Raw genomic sequence first — 25,894 nt, 5'->3', positions numbered from 1 at the left:
TTAGTTAGAAATATCTCATTCTGCATAGAATAGCTGCTTGTTACTGCTATCTCTATGAAGTTATGGCAGTATTACACAAAGATAAGCAAAAATAAAACAAATCAGCACAACTAAACCTTATAAAACAAAGCTATCGGCAGGTCAAGACAAGTTCAGACTGACAAACCACTCTCCTGAGACCTTACAGATTGAGTAAAGAGCTTGTAGTGTGTTATTGGTAATAGTAGTACTACATTGCAGGGCTACGTCGTAAGACATGAAAAGGTAAGTGAAGGCCACAAACTGATATATGTAATTGCTATTTGCTACTGAAAACAGCACCATTTGCTTTTGACCTTTGCTTCTTAGCAGTTTTGCTATACTTTGCCTTGGATTCCTTGTTGGGTGTGGTCGTGTATTGGGTTTACATGGCAAGGTTTTGGTAGCAGGGGAGCTGCAGGGGTGGCCTCTGTGAGCAGATCCCAAGCAGATCCCATGTCAGATCAGAGCCAGCTTCAGCCAGTCTAAAAGGGACCTGCTGCTGGCCAAAGCCAAGCCAGGGAGTGACAGTGGGTGGGCCTCTGGGAGAGCAGATTTAAGGAAGGGGAGGAAAAAAACAAAACAAACAAAAAAAAAACCCTGCAGCTGGGAGACAGGAGTGAGATCTATCCCTGCATCCTCCAAGGTCAATGCAGAAGGAGGGCATGAGGTGCTCCAGGCATGGAGCAGAAGTTCCTCTGAAGCCCATGGAGAGGCCCCTGGTGGAGCAGGCGGTCCCCCTGCAGCCCATGGGTCCCACATGGAGCAGATCTCCATGCTGCAGCCCGTGGAGGAGCCCTGGAGCCCTCAGTGGAGCAGGGGCAGAGAGTGCCAGTGAAGGAATGGAGACAAAGCGTTAGGGACTGACCACAGTCCCCATTCCCCTTTCCCCTGCACTGCTCAGGGGGAGGATGTAGGATAGGGTGGATGGAGGGAAGTGTTTTTTTGTTTGTTTGTTTGTTTGTTTGTTTGTTTTAGTTTGTGTGTTTGTCACTGCTCTAGCTTGTTAGCCATAGGTAATAAATTGTATTAATCTCCCTATGCTGAGTCTGTTTTGCCTGTGATGATAATTGCTGAGTGATCTCCCTGACCTTACCTCACCCCCTGAGCCCTTTTCATTGTACTTTTTCTCCCCCTTTTGCTTTGAGGAGGGGAAATTAGAGATCAGTTGTGGTGGAGCTCAGCTGCCCAGCTGGGTAAAACCACCACAGGTTGTGAGACATACAACTGAAGGATTTCTTTCTCTTGGAAGGCTGATAGGTTTTTTGCAGAAAAAAAAAAAAATAGACAGTGTCCTGTACTATTAGTCTCAGTTAACCTTCTGAATAATATTAAACCATCATGGAACATGAGTTCTCTGTAATTAAGATGTCTTCTCCCAAGTTAGGTATCCCCTGTAAGATGAAGAACTCCAGAAACAGAAATATGTTGTATAACTTTAAAGCAAATGAGGATAAAGTACTGACAAAGTCTTTGATGGTCCTATCAAGCCATTTTGTGTATTTTCTTGAACTCTGATTATTAAAGTTAATCATATTATGTGCCATAGTCTCTAAGGGACAAATGCAGCTCACCCTAAATTTGGAGGGCTGAGCATATTATTATTTTGAGTGATTAAGGGAGAATCAACCTGGAAAAGCAGGTTTGATGTGCTGGTGGCTCATGTTTTCTTATGAAGTTCTTTCATTCAAGAATTTCACTACCATTTCTGAATCCACTCTATGCTGTCTGGTAGTACTCCATATTCCAACCTCTGAAGAGGACAGATTATCTTCTAATGATTTTATTTTACTATTCTTAACATGCTCAGGCCTGATCTTAACTGATGTATGCTACTGAAAGGTTTTCATATTTTAGCTGCCTGTACATAAATCTAGACTGAAGTCATTACAGTTTAGCTGAGTGGGATTTAGCAGCCTAATGTCATTTTAGTTGGCCTGTGATATTTGCTCAGTTCCAGAAGACTGTTCAGAAGGTCTACCATAGGATCCTGTTTTATATCTGGGTATTGTCCCATTTGGATATCATTAGATTCTTATATTTACCTAATCTTACCCATAAACTTCCTGGCTTTGAATATCAATTTAGAAGAAGGTGGTGGCTGACCGTCGATGTCCATTTGCTCTTTTAAACAAAACTCTAATTTCTCATGTGCTGACAGCTTTTCTTTATGATGTCACTTATCAGAATTTATCATCCATGTTGGACTTATTTTTTATGCTGTTGAACTGAACACTTGCAAGCCCAGAAGGAAGTTGAGCTTCTCACAAATCACAACCAGCCTAATACCAGATGGTTACAAATCACACCCAGCAGAAAAGTTGGATCTTGGATTGCCAAGAAATAGTATATAGAACTACAAAAACATCATGGGCAAATATGGGATCTTAAGAAAATAGGCCAACAGAAATAAAGAAAAAAGACAATGCCTTAATGTTGCATTTTTTGTGTCACTAAATTTGACTTCAGTGGCTGAGAGGAAACACGGGCTGAAACCAGAAGTAGAAAAAGTGACAGAATAATTAATAATGAACAGCAATTGAGGATTAGTATGGAAATACCAACAACAGACTTGAACATATCTCAGTATATCACCAGAACCTTAATGTTAGGAAGAAACACATCAGGATCATTACACAAAGAACAATGCTGTCATTCTTACTTGAAGTATAACTCATAAATCTATCAATGTCATTTTTGTAGCCAAAGAACAATTATACCAATGAGATGATTGAAACTAATCTATCATCTTTCTCTGTGACTGCAGGAAAACTGTTAAAAGCTAAGGCAGTGAAAGTGACCCAGAATAAGTTAGCAAATGTTTCTACATGTACCTGGGTGCCCAGAGAATCTGTGGATGCCCCATCCCTGGAGGTGTTCAAGGCCAGGCTGGATGGGGCTTTGGGCAACCTGGTCTGGTGGGAGTTGTCCCTGCCCATGGCAGGAGGTTTGGAACTGGATGGAGTTTAAGGTACCTTCCAACCCAAACCATTCCATCATTGATTCTATGATTCTATGTGAAACGAGAAGTTAGCAATAAAGAAAAATCATAACTCTGAAGAAAAGCATGTGAGAACAGCACAGATAGGACTATGATATTTATAATGCTTTTAAGGACTAAAGTCAACACAAATGATTCTGTTCTGTTGTATGGAAGAGAGTTATGTGTTTGTGTGCAAAACATATGCAAAATATTTTGCCAGATGTTAGCAAAGAAATAGTAGCATAGTTCTGGGACAGTTGACATTTCATCTGTAATGGGCTTACACTGTGCAACATTTGTAGTCCTTTTTTCTTGTTTTAAGTAAAATCTAGCTGTTGCAGTTTGTAGCTCCTCTGGGGTGACTAGAGATCTCAGTTGTTTACCAGTTATATTACAGAGAGGCAAATGGGGAGCAGTAAGAATGGTATAATTGTGGAGATATTTCTTCAACTCCTGCTATTACCTTGACCCAAACAGTTGTTCAAGGACTTCAGGGTATATTTAAAGACTTTTCTGTCATAAAAAGGAAGGTTTCTTGACTTGTGAGATGATGTGATGTTGTGAGGAAAAAGAAAACAACTGGATATAGAACAGAGGACTAGTTTGCTTGTGGTTTTTAAGTTTGTTGGCATGAATGATTCACAAGTAGTTTATAGTGAACAGTAACTTTTAAGAAAGCTAACAAAGCTTCTCTGTAAATGAAGTTAAAACATAACTATATTTTGCTGGCAGAATTCACACTACAGTAAGTGATGCGCTTTCTCACTTTTTTTTTTTTTTTTTAACCTTCCATATGCAGCATAACCTTCCATAGACCCTTGTGCTGTCATAGATTGAGAGAGACGAAAGCTGATCAAGTAAAAAGATAGGATCAAATAGATACATTTTTTGTTTGATTGTTTGTTTGTTTGTTTTTACGGTGTACCTAAATTTTTTTTGTGCTTTTATATTAAGAATCCGTGTATCTGTCATTAGGTATTCTAATGCATACAGGGTCTTATGGGAACAATGACAAAAATATTTCCTAGTGGTCTGATGTCTGTATTTAACTTTTCAGTGGTTGACTGTTATTCACATTTATTAGTATCATTATCTGCCAGATTTGTTAGGTGGTGATACCTGAAAAGAGTCAAAATATTTAGTGAGGTTATATCAACGTATTGCATATTTGAGAAAGGTTGGTAGTTACTGCATATAAATGAAGAAATAGAGAAGTATTATGTAAAACAGATTTAGATCTTTATATGTACAAGATCAGAAATATATTTGTGTTGTATAATTATTTTTCATGTGTTCTGAATGGATACTTTCCCAATCAATAATTATTTCTTAGCAGTAATACTTATTCTCTATAATGATAAGTAATACTTATTTCTCTACAGCACTAACTCATCACTGTTTTAAAACTAAAATATTTTCAGATTAGCTCATTTTCATAATTTTAGCATGAGACATGAAATCATTAATTACTCCCATACTAGGTACAAGCCATTAAAACACCACTGTTATACATTTTATTATTCCATTATTCTACCAGAATTCTAACTTTGAACAGCTGCCTAAAAATAAAAATCCATACATGAAGTGCTGACTTCATAAATTTGCCAGGATGAATATCTTAATCTCTTCACATCCCATTGCAAAGGACAATCCAATGCTGTTGTCTGTTTATTTAAGTATCGTGCAAAGAAAAACATTATTATCTGAGCATATTCAAAACTGTTGTTCTGTTCCAGTGAAAGCTGCTGAATCATCAGACTTCTGGTATTTTCAGTGCAGAGTGGCAAGACTGTTTGACAGAACACCTTTCTAACCTTAGCTACTCATCAACTTGTAAGTAGAGTCTCATATTTTCATAATTTTCATCACCTCCAATTAAATGTTTGGGCTGCCTTAGGTGAATAACAATTGATAAAATTGCTTCACCTCTATTTTCCCTTTCTCTTATATAAAAGCATTTTTCTTTAATGTCTGGTGCTCCTTTAAAGCTTGTAACACATTTAAGACAGCATTTACAAGTGCTTTAGGAGCATTTTTTTTAATAGGCCTGTTCAGCACCTATCAGAGTGCTGTTCAGTGACCTGTATTACTCTTGGAGTATAAAACATAAGTAGGAATAAGAATACGATGGATCATCTGTAACAAACACATTGCTACATTAGTCTGATAGAGTTTGTTCAGAATGGTATCTAGCAATCAGTTACTAGAGTTGGTGATTTCCATTAAATGGTACCTGAACAGTTAGGGTCTATTATTATCCACCCCCTTTATTTTCAGATTATTTTTATTTTATTTTACATACTTTGTTCTTCCCACTGTTATTGTATTATTGTATTCTGTACTATGTTACACTATTTGAGAGTACACTTCTGTGTCATTCAGAAGGGTAGTCTAAATGGTTATGTCTGTCCTATCTTCAAACATATGCATGAAGGCAACATACTCAGTCATACACCTACTCATAACCCGAGAAAGTTAACATAAATCACGAGTGTATTTCATTGGAACAACACCTGGATTAACTGCAGTGTGCACTGTGTCAGGTACTTACTACTGAGTTACAGAAGAAGGAAATTTAAATTTGGGGATGATGAAAGCAGTCTTCAAAGTCATTGAATGTCATGAGTTTTTTCAACACACTTAACTGTTGAATAATTTTGCTTTGCTTCTGTATTTTCTTTTATCATATTAACATAAAAGTGAAAAAAGCTCTTATGGGGAACAAAGCCAGGTTTTTATGTGCTGTCCTAAAAACAAAAAAAAAAAAGCAAGAGTATGATTGATATCAGTGAGACAGAACTAAAGACATTACTGCTTGACTAGTGTTACACTGTGCATGATATCATTGAACAGGTGAAAGTGTAATGTGGAAAGGTGGAATAAAGGCACACATTTATAAAGGACTCATCAGATGACACAAAAATTCATGATCTTTTTAAGGGCTATTACAATGCTGTACATTTTCAAAGCCTTTGAAGAGCTTTAGTTGTGTAGCTCCCTTTCATGTCAGTAGGAGACATACTTTCCTGTGATAAGGTTTGGCTGATTTTATCTCACACATTTTGTTACTGAGCAAATCAGACCTTGGTCACTTTTATTATGGCATGCTATGAATTTTAAAAGCATGTTTAAACAATATTAGATTAAGTAATGAAGCAAATTGTAAGTGCAAGTTTTCATTTTGTCTTAGCAGTTTCATTTTCACTTATGGTCTTAATGTAATACAATCCCCTGAATATTCAAGAACAGTTTTTTCAGTATTTCATTGACATTACCATTTATCATTGTTTCATATTTCCTTCCTTTACTTAGAAGGAAGGAAAAAATGGTTTCAGGACTATTACTAGTTATGAAGGGAACAAGTCCACTTTTGTGTGTGTTGATGTTAAAATGTTTATTAATGTTATTAGTTTTAGGATTTAATTCTATGGACCTGGTACTGACCAATGAACTGAGAGTGGAATTCACAAGCTTAGTAAATATCCATCATCTGTGCTTTTTGGAAAGAAAAAATAAAATCTATTACAAATATTTGCTATTTTAGTGAAAGCATTCTTACCTTTTAACTAAAGGTTTATATAGAGGATTATACTATTGTTTTTTAGTAAAATGTGAGAGAATAAACTGTCAGCTATGCTACAGCAGAACTTCAAGCTCCAGAGTTAAAAGGAAAAACAGCTTTTAGCCATCACTCAGTCATTTGATTTGAAGGCAAACTGGACCATGGAAGAAATGAAGACACGTTTCTATGTTGTTGGTTTCTAATAACAACAGAAGAGTTGTTACAGTGTTAAGGAATGTTATATCATCTTTCTTTGAAGAACCTCTACTGAACAGAAAGGATGAGTTGGCCCATACCCTCCCCTTATGCCCTCCCCTTCCAGCCCCACCTTCCCAGGTGCCCTTATGCAACAGGTTTGAGGCTTGAGAGACCCGTGGGTGAGGATGAGGTAGAAAGTGTACCCAGGAGGATGCCTAGGGCGAGGAAGTCGACTCCACACGTTAGGACTGCCTCCACCAGGACAGAAAGAAGGTTGATTGTTGTGGGCGACTCCCTTCTCAGGGGAACAGAGGGCCCTATTTGTTGGCCTGACCCTACCCGTAGGGAAGTCTGCTGCCTCCCTGGGGCCAGGGTCAGGGACGTTGCCAGGAAGCTTCCCAGCCTGGTTCGCCCCTCTGACTATTATCCTCTTTTGATAGTCCAGGCAGGCAGAGATGACATTGAAGAGAGAAGCCTGAAGGCTATCAAACGGGACTTTAGGGGAATGGGACAGTTAGTGGAGGGAGTGGGAGTACAGGTGGTGTTTTCATCTATCCCTACGGTGGCAGGGAGGGGTACTGACAGGACACGGAAAGCCCACCTGATAAACACATGGCTCAGAGGCTGGTGCCAGCACAGAAATCTTGTTTTTTTTTGACCATGGGGCGCTTTACTCAGCACCTGGCCTGATGGCTGCAGACAGCTCCCTATCTCTAAGTGGAAAATGGATCCTGGGCCAGGAGCTGGCAGGGCTCATTGAGAGGGCTTTAAACTAGGTAAGAAGGGGGATGGGGCTGAAACAAGGCTTGCTGGAGCTGAACCAGGGGGAACAATGGCAAGGCCAGGGGATAAGGCAATGGCCAAGCTGAAGTGCATCTACACCAATGCACGCAGCATGGGTAACAAACAGGAGGAGCTGGAAGCCATCGTGCAGCAGGCAGGCTACAACTTGGTTGCCATCACGGAGACGTGGTGGGACCAGTCTCATGACTGGAGTGCTGCAATGCCTGGCTATAAGCTCTTCAGAAGGGACAGGCAGCACAGAAGGGGTGGTGGGGTGGCTCTCTATATTAGAGAGTCTTTCGATGTTGTGGAACTCGAGGCTGGGAATGACAAGGTTGAGTCCCTTTGGGTTAGGATCGGCAGGAAGGCCAACAAGGCTAGCGTCCTGGTCTTGGTCTGTTATAGACCGCCGAACCAGGATGAGGAGACGGATGAGGAATTCTACAGGCAGCTGACAGAAGTTGCAAATCGTCGGTGCTTGTTCTCGTGGGGGACTTCAACATCCCTGACATATCCTGGAAACACAACACAGCCCAGAGAAAGCAGTCTAGGAGGTTTCTGGAGAGCGTGGAAGATAGCTTCCTGACGCAGCTGGTTAGTGAGCCTACCAGGGGTGGTGCCCCGCTAGACCTTCTCTTCACAAACAGAGAAGGACTGGTGGAGGATGTGGTGGTTGGGAGCTGTCTTGGGCAGAATGACCACAAAATGGTGGAGTTCTCTATTCTTGGCGAGGCCAGGAAGGGGACCAGCAAAATGACTGTATTGGACTTCCAGAGGGCTGACTTTGAGCTGCTCAGGACACTAGTTGGTAGAGTCCCTTGGGAAACAGTTCTGAAGGGCAGAGGAGTCCAGGAAGGCTGGGCGCTCTTCAAGAAGGAAATCTTAATGGCGCAGGAGCGGTCTGTCCCCACGTGCCCACAGATGAGCCGGCGTGGAAGAAGATTGGCCTGGCTCAACAGAGAGTTGCAGCTTGAGCTTAGGAGAAAAAAGAGGGTTTATAATCTTTGGAAAAAAGGGCGGGCCACTGAGGAGGACTATAAGGATGTTACGAGGCTGTGCAGGGACCAAATTAGAAAGGCCAAAGCTCATCTGGAGCTCAATCTGGCTACTGCTGTTAAAGACAACAAAAAATCTTTTTACAAATACATCAACGCAAAATGGAGGACTAAGGAGAATCTCCATCCTTTACTGGATGCGGGGGGAAACCTTGTTACAAAAGATGAGGAAAAGGCGGAGGTGCTCAATGCCTTCTTTGCCTCAGTCTTTAGCGGCAATACCGGTTGTTCTCTGGATACCCAGTACCCTGAGCTGGTGGAAGGGGATGGGGAGCAGGATGTGGCCCTCACTATCCACGAAGAAATGGTTGGCGACCTGCTACGGCACTTGGATGTGCGCAAGTTGATGGGGCCAGATGGGATCCACCCTAGGGTACTGAGAGAACTGGCGGAGGAGCTGACCAAGCCGCTTACCATCATTTATCAGCAGTCCTGGCTATCGGGGGAGGTCCCAGTTGACTGGCGGCTAGCAAATGTGATGCCCATCTACAAGAAGGGCCGGAGGGCAGACCCGGGGACCCATAGGCCTGTCAGTTTGACCTCAGTACCAGGGAAGCTCATGGAGCAGATCCTCTTGAGAGTCATCACGCGGCACTTGCAGGGCAAGCAGGCGATCAGGCCCAGTCAGCATGGGTTTATGAAAGGCAGATCCTGCTTGACAAACCTGATCTCCTTCTATGACAAAGTGACGCGCTTGGTGGATGAGGGAAAGGCTGTGGATGTGGTCTACCTTGACTTCAGCAAGGCTTTTGACACCGTCTCCCACAGCATTCTCCTCAAGAAACTGGCTGCTCATGGCTTGGACTGGCGTACACTTCGTTGGGTTAGAAACTGGCTGGATAGCTGGGCCCAAAGAGTCATGGTGAATGGAGTCAAATCCAGCTGGAGGTCGGTCACTAGTGGAGTCCTCCAGGGCTCAGTACTGGGGCCAGTCCTCTTTAATATCTTCATCGATGATCTGGATGAGGGCATTGAGTGCACTCTCAGTAAGTTTGCAGATGACACCAAGTTAGGTACGTGTGTTGATCTGCTCGAGGGCAGGAAGTCTCTGCAGGAGGATCTGGACAAACTGGACCAATGGGCTGAGGTCAACTGCATGAAGTTCAACAAGGCCAAGTGCCGGGTCCTGCACCTGGGGCGCAATAACCCCAAGCAGAGCTACAGGCTGGGAGATGAGTGGTTGGAGAGCTGCCAGGCAGAGAAGGACCTGGGAGTATTGGTTGGTAGTCAGCTGAATATGAGCCAGCAGTGTGCTCAGGTGGCCAAGAAGGCCAACAGCATCCTGGCTTGCATAAGAAACAGTGTGGCCAGCAGGGCTAGGGAGGTGATCGTCCCCCTGTACTCAGGTCTGGTGAGGCCGCACCTCGAGTACTGTGTTCAGTTTTGGGCCCCTAGCTACAAGAAGGACATGGAGGTGCTTGAGCGAGTCCAGAGAAGGGCGACGAAGCTGGTGAGGGGTCTGGAGAACAAGTCCTACGAGGAGCGGCTGAGGGAGCTGGGCTTGTTCAGCCTGGAGAAGAGGAGGCTCAGGGGCGACCTTGTTGCTCTCTACAGGTACCTTAAAGGAGGCTGTAGCGAGGTGGGGGTTGGTCTATTCTCCCACGTGCCTGGTGACAGGATGAGGGGGAATGGGCTTAAGTTGAGCCAGGGGAGTTTTAGGTTAGATGTTAGGAACAACTTCTTTACTGAAAGGGTTGTGAGGCATTGGAACAGGCTGCCCAGGGAAGTGGTGGAGTCACCATCCCTGGAAGTCTTTAAAAGACGTTTAGATGTAGAGCTTAGGGATATGGTTTAGTGGGGACTGTTAGTGTTAGGTCAGAGGTTGGACTCAATGATCTTGAGGTCTCTTCCAACCTAGGAATTCTGTGATTCTGTGATACAGAACTACGTTCGCTTTATGGTATAGGAATATTTCCCCATGGCAGGGACGAATCAACTTCTGATGCAGGACAGTGTTAAGATTTCCTAAGACGTGAACTAGGGGGTAACTAGGCTGCTCTGCTGCATCCTGAAGAAATCAGAGAATCACTGAATCACAGAATTGTCTAGGTTGGAAGAGACCTCAAGATCATCGAGTCCAACCTATGACCTAACACTAACAAGTCCACTGAACCATATCGCTAAGTTCAACATCTAAACTTATTTTAAAGACCTCCAGGGATGGTGACTCCACCACTGTCCTGGGCAGCCCATTCCAATGCCTCACAACCCTCTCAGTAAAGATGTTCTTCCTAATATCCAACCTAAAACACCCCTGGCGCAACTTAAAAAATGTTAAATCTAAAACACAAGATGCATTAAAAAATTGCATGTGTGAATTGTGAATAAGGTGGAAGCACTTGTTGTGACATGTGTTTTCAATTAAATTTATGTCACTGGAGCATAATGGAGAGCAAGATTAGAAACTGGCACCTTGTTGTATGTGAAACAAATGTAATGAAGAGGCATGTGTCTAGAAATGAATATGTGTCTTTATGAATGTAAGACCTTCAAAGAAACATGGTGTGCTAAGACTTAATTGACTAAATTATGATTAAAGATAAGGGAATCATAAATATCTATAATCTAAATGTAACAATGATAGAAGACAATTAATTTCTACCAGGACTGGAAACCAGGTAGCTTTAAAGTGATGCAGAGATTTTCTGTTCTGTTACTTTCTGATGATATACTACAAGGCACATTCCAAACCTGCTAAGTTTATTTTACAAAGCATATTCAGGAAATGAGTTTATAGAGAAAGGTAGCTAGTAAAAATGTATTTCAACTTTGAAGTTTAACACCTAGTTAACCTCTTTTTCAGTCTGTTAAAAAATACCTGATCTCAGCAGAACAGAGTTTCTGGTCAGCTTTTGGAGCACAGCTCTGCTTTTTGAATATTGTGGTTTTTGGGGGAGTGGTAGATAGTATTTATTATGCTTGCCGTCTATGAAGCTTTTCGACTCTCCTAAGAATCATACTGAGAAATAATTAAGTATGGTTTTGGATTTTGTCCCATAACAAGTATAACTTGTACTAACAGTACTAACTTGTACAATTAATAAATCTATAGAAGTAAAAAGACAACAACAAAAGAACAACAACAAAAAAAACTACAGTGAAATTATTTCACCATTTGTCCATGACTAAAAAAAAATAATTTATGAATGCACTTGAATTTACCTGTCCTAAGTTGCACCATTCAAGTGCAGCAGATTAGTTTGACCACTAAAGATGAGCCATTTGTTTTAAAGTTTGGCTTGCCTTTTTTTTTTTTTTTTTTTTTTTTTCCCCCTTCATTCGTTCACTGGTTTTTAATTAAAAAAAAAAAACAAACAAAAAAAACCTTTATATTTAGGAAGAAACTTTAATGTTTTGAGCTTTCCATCTCGAAATCTAATATGCAAGTTCTTTGAATGGTAAACTACAGTGATAAAATATACTTTCACTGTTGGTAAATCATTCCTTTTTCCTTCAGAATGAATTGTAAGTTTAGAATTAAACAGCTTGATTCAGGGTGTACAATTTTAAGTAGCTGTATAAGGAAAGGAATTTGAGAAGCACTGAGAAGTGGAAAAACTTTTGGTTACAATGTGAAGACAAGCTGTGTGGATGATTAATATTCAGGAAGGCCAATGAAAATTTAATTCAACTAACTCAGGTTAGTTGAATCTCATCTCATTTTCTTTTGCAGTTCCTATATAAACACTATTTTCATCTCTCTGGTAGTTCATATCAGCTAATTCCTGTACAACTACAGTTGTTGACAGTAGGAAAAACATTGTCTTTGCTTTTATAAGTACTCTTTGAAGCCTACAGAGCAGAATTGGCACAGACTGTTAGTAATAATTGAAATTACTTTTCTGAAAGTAACTTATCTCATCCTAACACACCTTACATTTTTGTCTGCTGTAATTTTCTTTCTTATATCCCTTTCTGGAAATAAAAAGAAAGCTATAGTGAATCAGTGTAGAGTGCAGGTCTCATTAAAAGCTGTTTCAACACTGTGCATAGGATGTGTTGGGAAATACACACAGAATGAATATTAATTTGTAATGTGTGCTGGGAGTGCGAGAATGATCCATTTCAGAAGAATTTTGGCTTTGATTATTTAACATATTCCTTCTGTTTTTACTGACAAAAAAAAAAAAAAAAACTGTAGAATTGTGTATTCCTACAGGATTGTGAAAAGTCCTCTATATTTTAAAACAATTGTTAGAAATTGATTAGCAGGAATCTGTGCTTACTAGAGGATGATAACTGTTCTTTTCAGTACAACCAGCAGGCACATTTCTGTAGTCTTATTTATTTATTTTGTCTGAAAATAAAATTTAAATGTTTCTGCCAGAATGCATATTAAAGAGAAGATTTTTATTTGTTTATTTATTTATTTTGAATCAATCTCTGGTAAGTGTGTGTGAAATCCGCTTAAAACAAGTCATTCCTTTTTGTTTGCCATGGAAGCTTGTAGTGGATTTCAGTAATCAGAGAAATTGCAGCAACTAGAAAGTTAGAGCAAAAAAATAGGTGGATAGTAGCAATATGTTAATCTATGAGGGTTTTTTGTTTGTTTGTTTTTTAAGTTTCTAAGGAATATCTGTTGCTTCCACTTCCTTCTTAATAAATTGAGAAGCATTTTTTTAAAAAACTCACAGAAAGATGAGCTTCAATTTGTTACTGCTGAGAATAAGTCAGTATATTTTTATTATGTTCTTGCTCACTCTGACCAGGTGAGTTTCTGTGTTTGAGGCAGAATTTAGTGGAATCTCAGACAGAGAGGGGCTGAGATTTTCCCCTCCGGGCACAAGGTGCAGTTGCTGCTCCAGGGCTTGACTCTTTTGAGACATGAGCAGAATTCAGCCTTGAAGGGTGGGACTGAGCCACATTGCTCTCATTCGACTGCTCAAAATGTTGACTTATTATTGAATTATTATTGACTTATTATTGAATAGGGATACCCCATTACCACCACATCTTAAAATGCTTTGGCTTCTATTTTTTATTTTATTTTTATTTTCTTGTGTAACTTGATGTGATGGATATGCTAAGTCAATTGACTTAACTGTGCTTTAATCATGTTTTAGTATTTTTCTACCTTTTTTTTTTTTTTTTTTTTTTTTTTCACAAGGAATCATTGTAAAATGATGTAATTTTCTAAGCTTTCCATGCCATATAACCAGATAATAAAGATTAAATACACACAGGACAGAGTAATAGGAGACAAGTGAGTACTTGAAGATTTTGTTCATTATTATGTGCAGACTTTATAATTAACTCGTTATTTAAAAACAATGTAGCATCCCTTGATGGACAGTGCCTATTTAGGATAACTGCTGAAAATAATTTTGAGAGATTGTGCTTCCTGACACGTAACGTGATATACGCTTACTGTGTTCAAATGTCCTGAAAAAGGAAACACTTCATGCGTGGTCACATATGTATATATTAAAAGATATGATGTTTTCATAAAGTGTCACTATCCAGTGTTATAGTACTGTCTGCAAATTTGAAGAAATAATCTTCCTTTGCTCAGTGGACAGTAATTTCAGCATGTGTCAAGTGTACTTTCTGTTTGGATTTTGAGTAGAAAGCACTATGGATCTCACAGTGAGGTTTTTATTATGGGGCACACAACAAATGAACAGAAATACCAGGAGTACTTACTGTGTTGATGTGCTCTTTATTTAGAGATGTGTATACCCTATGCAAAATGTTTTTGAACAGAAGATTTACTAAGAGAGAGACTCAATGAAGCCTGCAAATACAAACCAGGGTGTGAAGGTTTCCTAACCAGAGTCCTCTTGGGCAATCCATCGGACATGTAGTTTTCTTCAAAATCCATGTTCTTTTTCTCTGCACAGATTGCCTCCTGAAGACAGCCCACATCTTTAAGTCTGTGACTTTGTGTGTGTGTGTTCTTAGTAGTGTACTTGAAAAGATACACTGTGGTAGTATGTCGACCCTATGCAGTAGGACTTCAGATAGTCATAAATATAAGTATTCATCTCTTTGACAATATTTGTGAGGAATTATTTTAAAAGATTACTATATAAAGTCAGTGGTTCTTTTGGTTTTCCTGTGCAGGCCATGTAAGACAAGTAATCCTCACTTTACATGGAATCCTTATGTGTGCTTCTAATTTTGCTACCAGCCAAAATGTAAACATGGATTTTCAACAAAGGCCTAAATTTGTACTACCTTAGTCTTATTTGATCATTTATGCCAAAAGCAACCAGAGCAAAACTGTGCTAAATCAGATTATAGCCTTTTGTTTTCCATTTGCATGGTTGTATTTCACTTTGTAAAGCACAGTGTGGAGTGGAGGCATTTAGTAAATACTGATGTACTCCAGCATGTCTGAGACCCTGTCTTAGCTCTCAGGAGCAGAAAAGAGATTTATATGAGCTGTCATAGTATTAATATTAGTAACGATTTCTCCCTCAGCACTCTGAGAATTAAGTTGCTTGTCCTTTGAATATAAAGTACAACAAAATAGAACTTTATTGAAAGGCAATATGAAGTTTTAGGTTATGAAAAAAAGTGTGTCAGTGGTTAGAGAGCTGATTTCCTCCAAGCCATTGTAGTGGGATTTTCCTAGACATCATTATGCCCTTATAATTTAGTCTTCCATCATTGTGCACGTGTTAATTATTGATAGGTAGCTTAACTTATCTTTGTATTCATTCTAGAAAGAGAAGACACCTTTTGTTTTCTCATTTGTTAACTGCAGTTACACTGCTGTGGTTCATTGCCTGGTTTTGGAAGATGTAAAGACAGAAAGAGTGGAAATAGTTCAGGACTCACAGCATCATACCATTACAAAATATAACAATTCCCACTGGTGCAAATATGAATTTTATATGTAAGGAAGAAATGTGTATTTGCAGGGTAAGCCCTGCAAACATTTTTTTTTTTTTACCATATGCTCACATATACATTATAAATGCAACTTCTCTTTATGTATGTTCAGTGATGAATTCAGGCTGATTCTATTAGTTCATAGAAATCTTAGCCAAGAAGTTCACAAGTGGTTTCCAGCTAATTTTGATTTCCTTGGTTTTAGTTTATTCAGATGTTAGGGTTTTTTTGTTGTTGTTGTTGTTTTGTTTCATCTTTTGTTGTGATCCCTTTCTTCTAAAATGTTTGGGGATCTGATGATCTCAGATTGATTACATAGATATGAAAGAATTCAAAGTAACAAATCCATTTATAACACTGATACTCAGATGTCGTCTCTGGAGAATATCCCTAGTCTCTAGAATAAATTTTATTTTACAATGGTATTTTCTGACATAGGATTTTATCTGCAGAATGTACCTTCTTATGTTGATACTTTCTTATTTGTATCTGTTCTCCACCAGAACAGTTATTGCTATTCCTTACTGTGCTCAATCCAACAAAACTTACTGGGAGCAGGAGGGCCATGAGGCTGATCAGAGGGCTGGAGCACCTCTCCTGCAAAGACAGGCTGAGGGAGTTGGAGTTGTGCAGCCTGGAGACGAGAAGGCTCCAGTAAGACCTTAGAGCAGCCTTCCAGTACCTAAAGGGGGCCTACAGGAAAAGTGGGGAGGGACTCTTTGTTAGTGATAGGGCAAGGGGAAATGCCTTTAGAGTAAAAGAGGGTAGATTTAGATTAAACATTAGGAAGAAATTCTTTATTCAGAGGGTGGTGAGGCACTGTTACAGGCTGCCAAGAGAAGCTGTGGCTGCCCCATCCCTGGAAATGTTCAAGGCCAGGCTGGATGGGGTTTTGGGCAACCTGGTCTGGTGGGAGGTGTCCCTGCCCATAGAAGGGAGTTGGAACTAGTTGGTCTATAAGATCCCTTCCAACCAAAACCATTCTGTGATTCTATGATTTATTTCATGTTTTTCTACCTTTCAGATATTGTTTTCTGAAATATACTTTCTTAGTGTACTAACTGAAGTATTTTTGTCAGTGCTTTGTAAACAGCAAAAAAGGGATTCTTACAAAAGGGGAAAGTCTTAGTGTATTGTTCGTGTTGCTTGGCATGAATATTGTAAGGAAAATTTCCAATCAACTTGTGCATGGGAACAGTGCCCACACAGCAGATGGCTATGGGTATAACCATACAGAAGACTATGTCCATGCATTGAATGTGTTTACTGAGGACAGATTTCCCAGGTTAGAATTTCATGTATCTGCAACTTCTGTGCCAATGAATATGAGAATATGCTACTGTTACTCATCTTCGCAAAAAGTCTAGCTTTTTAACATTTTTCTTATTTGCATAAAGTCTTCCATCAAAATAAAAAAACTTTTTTTTTGTGTTGACTTTATTGCATATGGGATGAACAAGGATTATTATTCTTATTTTTTTCCAGTTCTTACACGGGACATATAAATAGTAATTAAAAGAGGTAAAGGTATTATCAGCTAACAGAAGGTGGGCCATTACATAAATTTAACATAGCTATTTGTGCCTAAATTGACATAGCGAATAAATGAAAGTGAGATTCACTGGTTCCCCAGCTTTTTCTTTAATTTATTCTGATAAAGGACCATTTTATAATCAGGTCCTACAGCGCTTATTTGTATCATTAAGTTACTTGCTCACATGTAAACATTTGTGGAATACCACTATTGATTTGCTTCATATAAGTACATTCTTTTGCTTCTTTCTGGAGAAACTTTCATCATACTCATTTATTTCAAAATGCTGTGTGTCTGTCAATAAAATCAACAACCAGTTCCAGGAGAATCTATTCTAGTCTTTGTTCCTGAATCACTTTTTTCTTATCAGCTACCCATGAATGTATAATTTGAAAGAAACAAAAGTATTAAACCTATTTTGCAGTCCTGGTCAAATGAAATAACAGGTGGTTTAAAAATCATAAAAGTAACGGAAACTGACTACAGTGTTTGAGTACAAAGTTTTAAATAATATATATATATGTAGAGATAATGTCCCTATATTTGAAACTACATGCCAAGTAGCACTAGGATGATTAACTGATATTTCTTATCAGATGATTATTGACGTCAGACCTATCCTATATAAATAACATTGTTTAAAATATTATTTTTTACCTTTAATTTCAATGTAATAGAAATAATACTTTAAAATGTTTTTTTTGCTTGCAATTCTTCTGTATTTTAGAACTTTTTCAACTTGGGCTGTTGCAATTTTAAAATGTATTTAAAATATCTTTATTACTGTTATTAAAAAGATTAGATATCTAAGGATGAAACTCTTTGATAGATTGATTAGATATCTAAGGATGAAACTCTTTATTCCTTAGGGGAGAGGAAGCAGTGTCTGCTATTTTCTTATATATTCAATATTATTGATCTTCACTGTTCTTTATGCTGGTGAGAATGTCAGCATTTGGGAGAATGGAAATCTCATTGCTTCTGCAGTATTTGTTGCAGAACAGCCAAGTAGCAATACTTCGAATCCAGAAAGGCTTGGTTCCCGCCAGCAAGAGATAACTGTATTGTGTAAACAAAGGCAATGTGTAGGAGGTTTTCTTCTAAAACCCCATGCAGCCCACAGACTAGATTTATTTTGGAGTACAGGAACATCTGCAAACATTCAATTGGGCAGAAAGTATATTCCAACTGTTACCATTTTATTTTCTGTCTGTCTTTTAGAGGGTTAGCAGACGTTGATTGACTTCAGAAAGCAGTTCCATACCTGTTCCATATTCTCTGAGTAAATCTTCTCACTAAATAAGTTAGAGTAACTTAGGAAATGCATGGTTTGCTTTAAGATAGGTTTTTTTCATAGCATTGTTTGACCTTCAGCTCTGAAAACAATTTTATAATTTCAGTTTTGATGGATAGTGCATGGTACCTAGAGAGGTCACAGGGAGGTTGTAGGTTCAAAGCATTCCAATTTGAGACATGATATAGGACCAAGGATTTCAGACATATTTTTCAAATTTCTTTTCCTTTTACTGCTTGTAGTGTATATACATTGTGAACTGATTCCATCCTCTTCTCTGCAGAAGGTGTTTGTTCTAAAGGGGTCTTACAAATGATACTGTGTTCAGTTGCTCATAACAACTTGTTCTTTTTTTTTACATTTTATGGTTCTCATACTAACAGAATCAATAGCAAAGCTCCCCCTTCTTTTTACATTAATCATTAACACTATACAATATGTAATCTGGGCTGCAACAGAATTACTTAGATTCAATTAAATCTTTGTCAGTTTAGCAAGCTATATATATATATTTTCTTGGTTTTCCTAACAGCAGTATCAGTTTGTTTCCTTTGTTAGACAAATTCTAGTCTATTTAGTAAATATCCCTATTTACCAAATATTTAAGATGTTAACAGTATTCAATATTATTTTAATAAAATGAACAATGTTTAGCACAGCTAACCTAAAGTTTACAACCTAAAGTAATTTGAATAACTGAATGTCACTTTGTCTAGAGTAAACCATTTGCAGCAGCACTTGCTTTTCCAAAAGAAGGCAGAGTGAAAACTCCAAATGTTATGTTGATAAATGTCTCGTGTAAACCTATTGCATGTGTGTGGATAAGACATCTAGATACTGACATTCTCTTAACATTATTTATATCTGCAGCAAAAAGCAAATGATAAGTGCACTCAAGTGCACAGAAAGTTAAGTGTTTAAGATGGCAGCTTAAAATGAGATCTACGTACTCAGAGGAGAAATAGCCTTTAGGCAGTTCAAAGCAAGAAGAACTGCAGAGGGCAGAATTGAAAGAATAATTCTTCTTTTCATTGAAAACATGGAGAGTTTTATTAAAGGGATTCAAGTTTCAATCTGCTCATTTTTCACTTTACTTTCTTTGAATTTGTCTGTGATTAGAAATGATCGTAGTAAAATATTTGGTTGGGATAATATGCAAATTAGTTCATCTGCCAGTGACCTTGTAGATATTATGAAACCTTCACATGCAAATACCTGACAAAATAATAATAATAATAATAATAACAAATTACAAACTGTGAAAAGACAATTCCAACCAGGCAGAAAATTAGAGTATCTGCCAAAATAGCACACTTAAATTCAATCAAGAAACCTTGAGGAAAAGTAGTAAAATATATAATGTATATATGGTAATATATATGATATATATGGGAAAAGAAGGCATTTCTGTACTATGCAGGCTGAAAAAAATGTCTGCCACATCATTTGCCTGAAGAAAAATAATCTTTTATATTCCTTCAACTTTTTAATAATTTCACTTCAATTATGATGTGGTTTAAAAATTCAGCTTTAGTTAATCTACCATTTCAGCTGCTGTGATGCATTATAGTGCGAAAACAAATATGTCACCCCCTTTTTATCTTCTAATGTATATTTTGTCTGCTGTTCTGACACGTAAGACTTGTATCAGAGCTATCTAAAAAGAAAACCTTCTGGTACAGTTTTCTTTTAAATACTTAAATGTAGTCAATGTAAACATTATCTCATTTAAATGAATTTTCTGTTTACACATGCAAATTTTAACATAATAATTGAACTACCAGTATTTACACTGAAGTGTCAACAGTTCTCCAGGATAATCCTTTCAGAGATACTTTAAAGCCATAATATCAATGTTCTCACGTTTGATTTATTTTCAAGAATGTGTGACTTTCAAATGATGATATCATGGGAAATAACCTGATCTTGCTGCTGCATTATTTTTCCAGGGTTGCGTATGTGAACAAGTGTGTGATATTTCCTTGTGGCTGTTGTAAAGAAAGAGTAAAGTTCTTGTTACTAGCCAGTAAATGGACTGCTCTTCCAATGGGGTGTAAAAATTGCATTCTTGAAGCGGTCCAGAATCCCAGTGTGTGAAACACTCCTCATGTGTGTTTCCTGTAAGTTGGAATTTTTGTTATGGTTGGCACATCACAGACATCCTACATCAGTCTTTTCAACAATGGTAAAATCACATTTCTGTCTGTTTTCAGCCACACTAACAAAAGCTACGAACTTTGTTGAAAAATAAATTGCATTTCCTAAGAGTTCTCTGAATGCTTCCCCACATTGTATATTATAATAGCAAATAGAGAATCATCATCCACACTGCAGGGACCAGGCAGCTCAGCAGCAGAAGGAGGCTATAATTTACTCTAAGGCAAGGAACAAAATTACCTAACAGTTACCAGGCGTATATCTTACAAGCACAGCAAGAATAGGAGAACAAAGTTTGATTGTTTTTATTTTAGTATATTTTCTGTATAAGGCAGAACAAAGTGAGCTGTAAGAATGGATTGCTAAAAATATAAATAATCTTGTACCAGAGCTTAAAAAAATCAGTAAAACTCTGATGTGGATTTAAGCTTTGGACCCCCTGACACAGAGTTGATCAGATGTGAGGTTCTATTTAGTACAACCCCAGAAAGCAAGGCTGGTCAGTGAAAATATCCTTATCCTTTCTAGTACAGGATTTCTGCTTTGTGTTGTGATGGTATTACAAGCCAGCATGCAGTGATTAAGTCTTTTTTTTTTTTTTTCTGTATAATTTAATTTCAATTTTTATTTTGAATTTTATTTATAAATATACTGACTGCCAAGATATTGGTGGACATGTATATGCAGAAAGTCTTAATATAATTAGCCCAGCATTTTCTGAACTCCTTGTGTTGGGTTTTGCCCTTGAGGAAGTAGCAGTGAGCCCTCTCTCCACAAATGACATTGATAATGATTTGGTTGTAGCTTAAAGCTTAGACAATGTATTGCAGGGATTCTGTGATCTATAAGGTGTACTGCTGAAGACATAAGAAGTATTTACTGATTATGTTTACCGTTACCATTTAGAAATGTTAGACCTCACCTAGGCAAATAGGCAAATACTAACAGGTAGAAAAAAAAAGGGCGGGGGGGGGGGAAGGGCAAGACGAAGATACATAGAGACATTGTACAGCTTTTATAGATCAACAATAAGAAAATATGGGTATTGACTGAAAAAAAAAAAAAAAAAAGAAGTAAATGAAAATGATTGGTCTCGACTCTAGTATACGGCAATAGAGAAGAAAGAGCAAAGGAAAAGAGAAAAGAAAAGAAAGAGCAAAAAGAAAAGCAAAAGGGAAAGTCAAGCACAGAACAAATTGCTTACACCTATGTGAGAAAAGGTACAAATTTATGTAGCCAAAGCCTTTTTCTTGGAACAAATGTTAGCAGAGCATAGCCAGAAAACAGACATGGATTATATTTGAGAAGCAGGCTGTGGGAGGATACAGACCTTTTATGTTGCTTCAGATTGTGGGAAATGGTAGCTCCACATTAACACTACATGTATGCATTTGTATGTTTGTTTATGATTCTATATATATATATATACAAATATACAAATATGTATATGTGCACTAATGTACACGTGTCTGTATGCATGTGTGGAGAGTTGTCTAGGGATCTAAATCTGCTGCAGATATTCATTTTCATATATATATAAATTATTTTTATTGTGCAGATCTGTTTGCTATGGTTGTATTAAATTCATTTATGTTGTTACTCCCTTCTGTGTCTTTAGTGTGATTGTATTTTTAGACTAATGAAGGAAAGAAAACCTGAGCACTTTAAGGTAAAGTTTAATCAGGTAGTTGAAGAGACTACGCAAAATAATTTGGAAGCAAAGACACAGGCTAGAAGACCAAAGAGCTCTTTCCAGTCATAGGTGTTAAATTCCATCATAAGGCTCAGTTGCTTCCTGCTGTTTGCTTTGTAACATAAAACTGGCAGAAATGTAGGCACAATATTCTTACTCTTCTCTTAAAAAGGTAAACTAACATACATGCATGAAACTGTTGTTAGTTTTAGTCTAAAATCTATAATCTGGGCATAGTAATGCATCTTTTACAAATAAACCATTAATGAAACGAATAACAAAACTAATGTCAACAACTATGATGGAGCTTTGCTGCATCAGAAACTATCTCCACTAATTTCATTAGAACTTAAAGCCCTTGTATAGTTATCTATACATATGTCCATATCTACTGCACATTGTTAGGAAATGGTGATATTTCTAAAAGCAATCCTTTTGTTCTGCATGGTAAAGAGAATCAGACAGGGAGATTAGTAATATTCACTGAACATGGGATGCTTCAATAAGAAGTTGTATCAACAAAGATTGATTTTGAGACTAGTGGAATATTTAAATTTTTATTCTGCCTCTTGGTCCCCTATTATAAATTGAAATAAAGAAATACTTCAGCTATGCAGGTGTGTGACATACCTTTCAAATATCTTATTTCTTGTACATGGATTTTCTGTTGAGTGTGTTGATACTAGTCACCTTCTCTGAAGCATCCACTGCAAATGTGCCATCTTAAAATAGATATTATAATAAAAATATTCTCCCCCAATAAATAAACCTTTTTCTGTATTGCTATACCACTTCAAAACTTTGTACTCTGATTTGTCTGTGTAAGGTTATAGCCTATTTACCTTCACTGTCCTACTAGTGGTATGCTTTGGTCTTGTCTTCCTTGTTTTGAGGTGCTTCTCCCTCTGTTTTTGAAGAATTCAGTTGGGACTGACAACTTTTTCATAGAGTTTTAAAAACAACATGTTTTGTTTCTCCCTTGTTGATTTTCACAAACTAGATATGGTCCACCATTAATGCATTCTCATCTGAGTGTATTTACACATAGCGCTTTTGGAAGTAATAAGCACTTTGTTTCATCTAGCATATAAATCAGTAAATACATAAACAGGTACAGATTTATGACTATGGTTTGGAAAACTGTTGTGCTTAATACACAGTTCAGCAAGCTTTATCTGAATGTCACAGAGGACATTGAATGTATCTGTAATAACAAGGTCATTTTTTATATAATTAATAGGTTGGAATTTCTTTTGTACCAGAGTTTCAAATAACTTCAATTCTCCTAATCAGGATTATTGGATATGGAGTGGGTGTCCTTGAAACATGCAAATTATCTTATGAAATTCAGTCATGCAGATATTAAGTGTAGGCTGATATCTCCTTCTCAATGTGAATATTTTAGTGGATAACATTTATCTTGGAGACATATTGACTCTTTAGCAAGTAGCACAAATTTCAAAGTGTTTATTCACATTACTGATATTAGTGAAGCCATCTTTGGTAGAGTAAATGGGAAAACTCACTGCTATCATTGAGTTAAATATTTCAGTCTTTAAAACTTCCAGACATCACTATTCACAGGTTTTATCTCACACTTTAACTAGTCACTGTCCTACAGCTTTGCTAGGCATACTTGTGCTACACTTTGTTAATGGCGCTTTGTTTTGCTCTGACTGTAAAAGGCATAGAAGCAGGCAAATACTTTCACAGAATCACAGAATGGTTGAGGCTGGAAGGGACTGCCTCTCTTCTCCAAGACCAGCTCTCTCAGCCTCTCCTTGTGTGAAAGATGCTCCAACCCCCTAATAATCTTGGTAGCCCTTGCTGGACTCGCTTCAGGAGTTCCATGTCCCTCTTTTACTGGGGAGCCCAGAACTGGACACAGTACTACAAGTGTGGCCTCACCAGGGCTGTGTAGAAGGGCAGGATCACTTCCCTCAAACTGCAGTGCACCCAGGATACCACTGGCCACAAGAGTGCATTGCTGGCTCATGGTTAACCTGCTGTCTACCAGGATTCCCAGGTCCTTCACAGGGCTATCTTCCAGCAGGTCAGCCCCAACCTGTACTGGTGGTTGGGTTTATTCCACCATAGGGGCCCTTGCCTATGTTTAATTTCATGAGATTCATTTTCTCTCACCTCTCCAGCCTGTCGAGGTCCCTATGAATGGCAGCACAACCCTCTGGAGTATTAGCCACATTAGCAAACTTACTAAAGGTGCATGCTGTTCCATCATCCATGGTAATTGATGAGTAAGATCAACAGGAATGGACCTACTACTGTCCTCTGGGGGACACTGCTAGCTACAGGTCACCAACTAGACTGACCACAGCCACCTGAGCTCTGCCATGCAGCTGTTTCTCAACCTACCTCACTGTCAACTCATCCATCCCACACTTCCTGAGCTTGTTGTGAGGATGTTATGGAAAACAGTGTTGGAAGCCTTGGTGAAGTCAAGGTAGACTACATCCACTGCTCTCCTGCCTCATCTACCCAGCTAGTCATTCCATCACAGAAGGCTTTTAGATTGGTTAAGCAATCCTTTCCTTTCCTTTCCTTTCCTTTCCTTTCCTTTCCTTTCCTTTCCTTTCCTTTCCTTTCCTTTCCTTTCCTTTCCTTTCCTTTCCTTTCCTTTCCTTTCCTTTCCTTTCCTTTCCTTTCCTTTCCTTTCCTTTCCTTTCCTTTCCTTTCCTTTCCTTTCCTTTCCTTTCCTTTCCCCTTTCCTTTCCCTTTCCTTTCCCCTTTCCTTTCCCCTTTCCTTTCCCTTTCCTTTCCCCTTTCCTTTCCCCCTTTCCTTTCCCCTTTCCTTTCCCCTTTCCTTTCCCCGTTCCTTTCCCCTTTCCTTTCCCCTTTCCTTTCCCCTTTCCTTTCCCCTTTCCTTTCCCCTTTCCTTTCCCCTTTCCTTTCCCCTTTCCTTTCCCCTTTCCTTTCCCCTTTCCTTTCCCCTTTCCTTTTCCCTTCCCTTCCTTTTTTTTTAATGGGAGCGATGATCTTAGTATCTCAAGAACCTTCATCTACACATCTTTAAAATAATAATAATAATAATAATAATAATAAAGGTAAAAGGATCAAGATTGCTTTTCTTCTGTAGGATGCATTGCTTGTAGAATTAAAAGAACAAAGTGACTTATACTGTTTCTAACCATAAAGAATGCATTGTTCTGCTGGATTTGTAGCACTAAAGCATTGAAAGAAATAGCTTTACAAAGGATTCAGATACATTATTATTGGATTGAAGCAAACATAAAGAACAACTGTGGCTGTATAACAAATGATAGAAAGATCTTTCCTGGGACGGAGTTGTTTGTCCTACACAGTTCTGTTCATCACAGAATAGAAGCTTGATGACTGCTTAAACAATTCTTGTGCTTCTGAATTTTGCTTAGTGCTGTTGTTTGTGATCAGTCTTCACCTGTTCATATGACAAGAGAACTGTTGAAAGCCATTTTAGTATGAGCTGTTACAGTCTGAAATATCTGTGCCTAGAGTAGTCTGAGCTTGGTTTGGGAATTCTCTCAGGAAAAAAACAATGCTAGTAGAAGGATTAATTTTGTTTCAGATAAGTTTTTACATTGTTTAAGTTTACATTTTGAGTAGTTAATTAGACTTCCCAATTTTAGAAGATTGACAATAAAGCTGTTTTGAATAGCATGAGCATAGATTATCATCTGCTGTGGTCATCATGCTTGGACCTTCTGGGGAAAATTCCCCGTAATTTGGTAATTTGTAAATTAATTAACTTCTACTGTCTAATTTGGTTTGGAACAAGTAAGAAAT

At 38.2% G+C, this 25,894-nt stretch overlaps 1 protein-coding gene across 2 annotated transcripts in view; it reads left to right on the top strand.

The window, feature by feature from the left end:
• Positions 1 to 4,795: 4,795 nt before the first annotated feature.
• The window catches only part of CDH18 (cadherin 18), a 464,051-nt gene continuing 442,952 nt past the window's right edge, over positions 4,796 to 25,894 (top strand). For both annotated transcript variants that reach the window (XM_032183266.1, XM_032183265.1), the window contains exon 1: positions 4,796 to 4,834. The gene's annotated coding sequence lies outside the window, so the exon portion shown is untranslated. The remainder of the gene's footprint in view (positions 4,835 to 25,894) is intronic.

The sequence above is a fragment of the Aythya fuligula genome, chromosome 2 (genome assembly GCF_009819795.1).
Source record: "Aythya fuligula isolate bAytFul2 chromosome 2, bAytFul2.pri, whole genome shotgun sequence".
Taxonomy (NCBI): domain Eukaryota; kingdom Metazoa; phylum Chordata; class Aves; order Anseriformes; family Anatidae; genus Aythya; species Aythya fuligula.
Note: the sequence above shows the minus strand (reverse complement) of the source record. Positions and strands in the feature narration are given on the sequence as shown.